The sequence below is a fragment of the Salvelinus fontinalis genome, chromosome 11, assembly GCF_029448725.1.
Source record: "Salvelinus fontinalis isolate EN_2023a chromosome 11, ASM2944872v1, whole genome shotgun sequence".
NCBI classification, from domain to species: Eukaryota; Metazoa; Chordata; class Actinopteri; order Salmoniformes; family Salmonidae; genus Salvelinus; species Salvelinus fontinalis.
Genome location: NC_074675.1, coordinates 22,611,537 through 22,620,747, shown reverse-complemented (window position 1 = coordinate 22,620,747; position 9,211 = coordinate 22,611,537). Strand labels below are relative to the sequence as shown.

The following is a 9,211-nucleotide window of genomic DNA, read 5'->3' as shown; positions in this document are numbered from 1 at the left end:
AAAACACTTCAATAAGTTATTCAAATGTACACAGCCTAGGGAAATAAGAATAGCTGTAATATGAATGAGATTTACTTTGGCAGGCATTGTTAAGTGCCCAATCTACCTGCAGTAACTGGAGGGAGAATTGCAAGCATTACAATGTGCTGGATTTGTCATTTAGGGTGCTGATGGTGGAAATGTGTGGTCTCACCATTAAGTCAATTTGTCTGACTGTTTTGATATCCGTTCATCATGATCCATTACACCACATGGCACAACAAGCTGCTTAATCCTAATAAATATAATTTTCTTTCTTCAAACATGTACACAACACTGTAAAAAAGTCTACAAATGTTTAATTACCCACAATCCTCTAGAAACAGCCACGTGGCAAGTTGTTGCAATAATTTAAAATATTAAATTTAAGTAAATGAAAAACTCTTTGGTTATCCTCAAAATATACTTACATTTCATGCAACATTGAGTTGGATTTATTCTTAACTTGTTTGGTAAAATGACCTGCATTGATTTTTATTAAGTATATTTTGGTTCAATTCACCCCAGATGTTTATTTTACAGTGTACAGCAGATGAATCATAATAACCCTTGGCTTGTAAACAATGTTAACTTGGGGCTTGATATTGATACGCAAATCTGTTCTTAGCCCTGCAGGATTCAGTCAAGAGCCCCGTTTATACCTGGTGCTAACACACGTCCTAATATTTTCCAAATTTTTAGACGATTAAAACAACAGAATTGTGATCAGATTTTCCGGACTGTTTCCAGAGGTAGTCGGGGATGAATTGATTGGTTGGATGAAAGCTCGATGGACCGGTCAAAGGGTGAAGTTTACAGGTGAGAGTAAATAAAGAATAGCCGCTTTTCGGGAGGTTGGGATGCAACACACAAGGTTGCCAGTTCGAATGCCAATGCAGCTTTTGTTTTCCAACCTTACTAATTACAATTCTACCTAACTGAACAGCTTTATATAGGTAAAAAATGTGTTGTGCCCTCCCAATTGCTTGCGCAGTAGACTAGGCACTGGGATAGGGACCAGAACGACACAGGTTCTAAACTTGCCAATGCCCTTTCTCAACAAAGGTATATTTATAGCCCTGGTTACACCTTTCATTAACATGTGGTTTTCGTTATCAAACACATGGATCACACACAAGCGGGTTGACTCATAACCCGCAATCTGCTGTTATATCCGGGTTCAGGGTCATGAAATAGTGTGCATGATTGGGGGAGTGGGTTGCGTGATGGTTGAATAAAGAGAAAACGGTGCATAATAAAAATCCATAAATTGATCATTATTGTGCAATTCATATCTATAGGCTACATTGCGATTAAAAAAATATATATATATATTTATATCTGGCATTAGTGTGTAGGCCGAAGCTTTAGGGCCTAACTGTATGCGCGTGTCAAATGTTTTTGGGGAAAAGTTAACATCAAAAAAACAACATCCTCCATCAATTGTGCATCTGTAAAAGTTTGAGGGTTTTAGGTAACAAGCCAAATTTCTACAGCCTCCTGAGGTTGAAGAGGGGCTGTTGCGCCTTCTTCACCCCACACTGTCTGTGGGTAGACCATTTCAGTTTGCCCGGGATGTGTACGCTGAGGAACTTAACTTTCCACCTTCTCCACTACTGTCCCGTTGACGTGGATAGGGGGGTGCTCCCTCTGCTGTTTCCTGAAGTCCACGATCATCTCCTATGTTTTGTTTTCCTGACACCACACTCCAAGTGCCCTCACCTCCTCCCTGTAGGCTGTCTCATCGTTGTTGGTAAACAAGCCCACTACTGTTGTGTCATCTGCAAACTTGATGATTGAGTTGGAGGCGTGCATGGCCACGCAGTCATTGGTGAACAGGGAGTACAGGAGGGGGCTGAGCATGCACCCATGTGGGGCCCCAGTGTTGGGGGTCAGTAAAGTGGAGATGATGTTTCATACCTTCACCACCTGTGGGCGGCCCGTCAGAAAGTCCAGGACCCAATTTCACAGGGCAGGGTTGAGACCCAGGGCCTCAAGCTTAATGATGAGCTTGGATGGTACTATGGTGTTGAATGCTGAGCTGTAGTCAATAAACAGCATTCTTAAATAGGTATTCCTCTTGTCCAGATGGGATAGGGCAGTGTGTAGTGTGATGGCGATTGAATCGTCTGTGGACCTGTTGGGGGGGTATGCCAACTGAAGTGGGTCTAGGGTGGCAGGTAAGGTGGAGGTGATATGATCCTTGACTAGTCTCTCAAAGCACTTCATGATGACAGAAGTGAGTGCTATGGAGCAATAGTCATTTAGTTCAGTTATCTTGCCTTCTTGGGTACAGGAACAATGGTGGCCATCTTGAAGCATGTGGGGACAGCAGACTGGGATAGGGAGCGATTGAATATGTCCAGCCAGCTGATCTGCGCATGCTCTGAGGACGCGGCTAGGGATGCCATCTGGGCCAGCAGCCTGTGAGGGTTAGCACGTTTAAATGTCTTACTCACGTCAGCCACGGAGAAGGAGAGGGGGGGCCCGCAGTCCTTGGTAGCGGGCCGCGTCGGTGGCACTGTATTATCCTCAAAGAAAGTGTTTAGTTTGTCTGTAAGCAAGACATCGTTGTCCGTGACGTGGACGGTTTTCTTTTAGTATTCCGTAATTGCCTGTAGACCCTGCCACATACGTCTCATGTCTGAGCCGTGGAATTGCGACTCCAATTTGTCCCTATACCGACATTTCGCTTGTTTGATTGCCTCGTGGAGGGAATAACTACACTGTTTATATTTGGCCATATTCTTCGTCATCTTTCCATGGTTAAATGCTGTGGTCTGTGCTTTCAGTTTTGCGCAAATGCAGCCATCTATCTACAGTTTCTGGTTAGGGTAGGTTTTAATAGTCACAATGGGTATAACATCTCCAATGCACTTCCTTAAAAACTCACACAGAGTCAGTGTACAGATCGGTGTCATTTTCTGTGGCTTCCCAGAATATTTCCCGGTCTGTGTGATCAAAACAATCGTGAAGCGAGGATTCCAATTGGTCAGACCAGCGTTGAATGGTTCTAGTCACGGGGTACATCCTGTTTGAGTTTCTGCCTGTAGGACGGTAGGAGCAAAATGGAGTCCTGGTCGGATTTGCCGAATGGAGGGCAGGGGAGGGCCTTGTATGCTTCGCGGTAGTTAGAGTAGCAGTGGTCCAGTGTATTGCCCGCGCTACATACAGTCAATGTGTTGATAGAATTTAGGTAGCCTTGTACTCAAATTTAGCTTTGTTAAAATCCCCAGCTACAATAATTGCAGCCTCAGGATATATGGTTTCCAGGATAGTTCACCACAAAATCCAAAGGCCTCATACCCAAAGGAATAGTCAGACGCAGCATAACGTCATTAGAAGAGATTCAGTGTGGTTTGTGTACCTGCTGCCAGAGGTGGCTTGGCTCCGAGCCTGCTGTACCTACGTCTCCAGCAGAGTAAATGTCTGGTTCTGTCATCATGTGGTCGTCCACTCTCCGCCCAGAGTCCTCAGCCAACGCAAACTGAACAGAATATGTATAGACAAATATTGGTAAATACTGCTTCTGTGTAGAAGTGGCATGAGTTGTCATGAAGTAATGGATTATATGAAACATCTAGCATCTGTTTTACTTATTTTACTTATGTTGTTTCCATGGAGAAAAGGTTCGGTGTTTGGCACGACTCCTGTGGCACTGACGAGGAAGTCTCAGCCAAACGTCTTCCGATTGGTCAGCTGAGAGTACACTGGCCAAGAGCCTATAGTTGGGGAAAACAGCACAGTGGATGAAAAGATAAATCAACTAAACGAACAAAAACATGAACGCAACATGTAAAGTGTTGGTCCCATGTTTCATGAGCTAAAATAAAAAATCCCGGAAATGTTCCATATGCACAAAATGCTTATTTCTCTCAAATTTTTGGCACAAATTTGTTTACATCCCTGTTAGTGAGAATTTCTCCTTTGCCAAGATAATCCATCGACCTGACAGGTGTGGCATATCAAGAAGCTGATTAAACAGCATGATCATTACCCAGGTGCACCTTGTGCTGGGGACAAAACACCACTCTAAAATGTGCAGTTTTGTCACACAACACAATGCCACAGATGTCTCAAGTTTTGACTGCAAAAATGTCTACTAGAGCTGTTGCCAGAGAATTGAATTTGTCAGTACATCCGCAGACCAAGTGTATGGCGTTGTGTGGTCGAGCGGTTTGCTGATGTCAACGTTGTGAACAGAGTGCCCCAGTCTATGGACAGCGAACACAATTGCATTTTATCGATGGCAATTTGAATGTACAGATACCGTGACGGGATCCTTGTCAAGCCATTCATCTGCTGCCATCACCTCATGTTTCAGCATGATAATGCATGGCCCCATGTCGCAAGGATCTGTACACAATTCCTGGAAGCTGAAAATGTCCCAGTTCTTCCATGGCCTACATACTCACCAGACATGTCACCCATTGTGTATGTTTGAGATTCTCTGGATCGTCGTGTACGACAGCGTGTTCCAGTTCCTGCCAATATCCAACAACTTCGCACAGCCATTGAAGAGGAGTGGGACATAACATTCCACAGGCCACAATCAATAGCCTGATCAACTCTATGCTAAGGATGTGGTTCTGATCCACACCCCTACCTTTTTTTAAGGTATCTGTGGCCAAAAGATGCATATCTGTCAAGTCCTGACCATAGAGAGCCCTTATTTTCTATGGTAGAGTAGGTCAGGGCGTGACTGGGGGCTAGTCTAGTTTTGTTTTCTATGTTGGTGTTTGGTATGATTCCCAATTAGAGGCAGCTGGCTATCGTTGTCTCTAATTGGGGATCATATTTAAGTAGCATTTTTCCACCTGTGTTTTGTGGGATATTGTTTATGTGTAGTTGCATGTTAGCTCTCCATTGTCGTTTTGTTTTAGTCTTTATTGTTTTGTTGTGTGGTTCACTTATTTCTAATAAAAGATGTGGAACCCAGATCACGCTGCGCCTTGGTCCGTCTCTACACACGGGCGTGACAATATCTGCAATCATATGTGAAATCAGTAGACTAGAGCCTAATGATTTTATTTCAATTTACTGATTTTCTTATATGACCTGTAACTCAGTAAAATCTTTGAAATTGTTGCATTCATATTTTTGTTCAGTATATTTAATTAATGGAAATTAACACATTTTCAGCACATCATATTCAGTCACTTATTTCCATCTCTTTCACACTGTCATAGGTTCCTCTCACCAGTGGCTACTGTCTGTGAGGTGAGTGGTGACGCAGGAAGTCCTGGTGAGTGTAGATCTGTTTCACCTCAGACTGGTACTCCACTGACAACCTGTGAGACACCTGGCCACAACAAGAGTTAAAACAACTTAGGTTACTATGAATTACTACTCCAGGCTGACCTTTCTTTCCTCGTTCCAGACAAATTCCCATCTCTGGATGGATACATTCCAACCAATGTGTTATCTTTTTATAACAGATTTATAAACCATCTATAAACTAATAAAATTGCTTTACTAAAACAATATAATATTAACGTTGTATTCTATAATTGTGAACACAAAGAGGCACACTTATCTCCTCTGCTCCTCTCAGACATGCCTTCATGCCAGTAAGGTCGCAGGGCACTGCCTGGCTCTTCCAACCCTCTACTCTGGCCTTGTCTGTCGCCACCTACTGTACAACAAGGCCCTGCGTAGCTGCAGGCCCCTCTATGGTGTAGCGAGCCCTCTTACAGGTAGCAGCTCTCTCTGGTTTGTCTGTGTCCAGGGACGGATGAGGAACTGGTTGGCTCCCGCGTCAAAGAAGGTCTTTCCTATAGCCTTGTCTTTCACTGCCAAGATCCCCTCACAACCTCCCACCTCATACCTAAACACAAAATATACAGTACATTTAACTATAATACATACACATTTGAGATTTTAGAACAAGACCAATTCAGACAAAAGAATGGCAGAATGGCGATATACTCACACTAGTTTCAAGGCAATCCCTCCGTTTCCAACGACTACAATTTGCTTGGCTTTGGATAACCGCTTCTAAAACTCCTGCCAGCACAAAATGCATCATGAGTACTAGATTAACTGCTAAACAAGAACATCTGTACTAGGAAGCCATTGTCAAGTACCTGGGCAGTTTGTGTCTCGTATCCCCAGCACATAGGGATTATCCTGGGTAAGGAGTTTGGGTCTGCCCCCACTACAGATACACAGTTTCTCATAGTGCATCCCCAGACCATCCACTATGTGCAGAGTTTGAGAGAAGGAATATCCCATTATGCTTGCATTTTAATAGCACATACTGTACTGTATGCATGCTCTGTATGACAACAGGTGACATAGTAATTCATGAAAAGAATACCACAAGGATAAAAATCGTTTGTTCCAACACTCAGTTCCAAACTGCCTCTGGAAGTAACATCAGCAGAAAAACTGTTCGTCGGGACCTTCATGAAATGGGTTTCCATGGCCGAGCAGCCACACATGCCTAAGATTACCATGTGCAATGTCAAGCATCGGCTAGAGTGGTGTAAAGCTCGCCGCCATTGGACTCTGGAGCAGTGGAAATGCGCTCTCTGGAGTGATGAATCACACTGCACCATCTGGCAGTCCGACGGACCAATATGGGTTTGGTGGATGCCAGGAGAAACGCTACCTGCCCGAATGCATAGTGCCAACTGTAAAGTTTGGTGGAGTAGGAATAATGGTCTGGGGCTGTGTTTCATGGTTCGGCCTAGGCCCCTTAGTTCCAGTGAAGGTAAATCTTAACGCTACAGCATACAATGACATTCTAGACGATTCTTCGCTACCAACTTTGTGGCAACAGTTTCGGGAAGGTCCTTTCCTGTTTCAGCATGACAATGCCCCCGTGCTCAAAGTGAGGTCCATACAGAAATGGTTTGTCGAGATCGGTCTGGAAGAACTTGACTGGCCTGCACAGAGCCCTGACCTCAACTCACTAATGCTCTTGTGGCCGAATGGAAACAAGTCCCCGCAACAATGTTTCAACATCTAGTGGAAAGCCTTCCCAGAAAAGTGGAGGCTGTTATAGCAGCAAAGAGGGGACCAACTCCATATTTATGCCCATGATTTTGGAATGAGATGTTCGACGACCAGGTGTTCACATACTTTTGGTCATGTGGTGTACATTAATACATTTGAAAGGTTAAATTAATATAGATAACTATAATATAACTGTATACATTATTATAAATATACCATGTATTAGCCTAATCTAATGCATTTCAGCCTGTGTGTGTTTACTATGTTGTTGTGCATGAAGGGCCTTCACTGCAGACTGGATTTTTATTTATTTTATTTATTTCACCTTTATTTAACCAGGTAGGCAAATTGAGAACACGTTCTCATTTACAATTGCGACCTGGGATGACTCTCAGGTTAGGGCACTTTTTCTCTAGAACACTGGAGTGCCTCTCCTCCACAGCAAACTCCTCCAGCGTTTTAGATACCTGGCCAGTGAGGGGAGTACATTTTCACCCATCACTGTTCAGCTAAACTAGCAAGTTAGCTAGCTAGCATGCCTGCATTGACAGAAGTTCTCGCGCAATGTCCTTAACCCATAATAATCAATTTCATTGTATCAGTTTCTACTGGACTGCATTGTATGCATCCAAATTGTTTTATGTAAAATAAACTAGAAATACAGTGTTTAAATGCATTACATTCACTAATTTGTTGCTCTGAATTTTCAACGTAATATACTTCCTTGTTTGTGACCAAACTATGGCAAGCTGCTGGGTCCAAAGTACATTTCATTATGCAGAGAGAAACCTGTAAATACTGGATCATAAAGGACAGAATATGGATTTTCTCCTTTGCAAATTGAAAAAGAAACCTCTACTAGCAAAAGCATGCATCTTTTACAACCCCCTTGGGTTGTGCCGTGGCAGAGATCTTTGTGGGCTATACTTGGCCTTGTCTCAGGATGGTAAGTTGGTGGTTGAAGATATCCCTCTAGTGGTGTGGGGGCTGTGCTTTGGCAAAGTGGGTGGGGTTATATCCTTCCTGTTTGGCCCTGTTCGGGGGGATCATCGGATGGGGCCACAGTGTCTCCTGACCCCTCCTGTCTCAGCCTCCAGTATTTATGCTGCAGTAGTTTATGTGTCGGGGGGCTAGGGTCAGTTTGTTATATCTGGAGTACTTCTCCTGTCTTATCCGGTGTCCTGCGTAAATTTAAGTATGCTAATTCTCTCTTTCTCTCTTTCTTTCTCTCTCTCGGAGGATCTGAGCACTAGGACCATGCCTCAGGACTACCTGGCATGATGACTCCTTGCTGTCCCCAGTCCACCTGGCCGTGCTGCTGCTCCAGTTTCAACTGTCCTGCCTGCGGCTATGGAACCCTGACCTGTTCACCGGACGTGCTACCTGTCCCAGACCTGCTGTTTTCAACTCTCTAGAGACCGCAGGAGCGGCAGAGATACTCTTAATGGTCGGCTATGAAAAGCCAACTGAAATTTACTCCTGAGTTGCTGACTTGCTGCACCCTCGACAACTACTGTGATTATTATTATTTGACCATGCTGGTCATTTATGAACATTTGAACATCTTGGCCATGTTCTGTTATAATCTCCACCCGGCACAGCCAGAAGAGGACTGGCCACCCCTCATAGCCTGGTTCCTCTCTAGGTTTCTTCCTAGGTTTTGGTCTTTCTAGGGAGTTTTTCCTAGCCACCGTGCTTCTACACCTGCATTGCTTGCTGTTTGGGGTTTTAGGCTGGGTTTCTGTACAGCACTTTGAGATATCAGCTGATGTAAGAAGGGCTATATAAATAGATTTGATTTGAATATTTTTCATGATATTCAAACTATATGTTTATTATTTTCAAAACACAAAATTGCTGTGGACTTTTTATTGGGACAGTTTAATCAATGGCTCTCTCTCCTTTAGCCAAACAGTGATGTCACCAGCATGCCTCACCGGTTATATAAATAGAGAGTGGAGGCATCCAGACAGAAATAAAACCTTCAGAATGAGAAAAACGACTTTGGAAAAAGAAAACATTGTAGAAACAGTGATAAGGAATGCCCTAGTTTTCCCCCATCAATATAGGGAGAGTGTCTGGGCAATCTGTCAAGCATACAAACCAACATTACCATCACCCTGACAGTTTCAATTTCAGCCCCTCCGATTGAACGCCCTCTCAACATAGCCTCTTGGGCCACACTGGCCTTTGTAGGGGGCTATGTGAAAACCCAGGTGTTAAATGTCATTGA

General features: G+C 43.7%; 1 pseudogene; it reads right to left on the bottom strand.

Annotated features, from left to right (window-relative positions):
- Window positions 1-47: 47 nt before the first annotated feature.
- LOC129865290 (pyridine nucleotide-disulfide oxidoreductase domain-containing protein 1-like) lies at window positions 48-8,402 on the bottom strand (annotated as a pseudogene).
- Window positions 8,403-9,211: the final 809 nt, after the last annotated feature.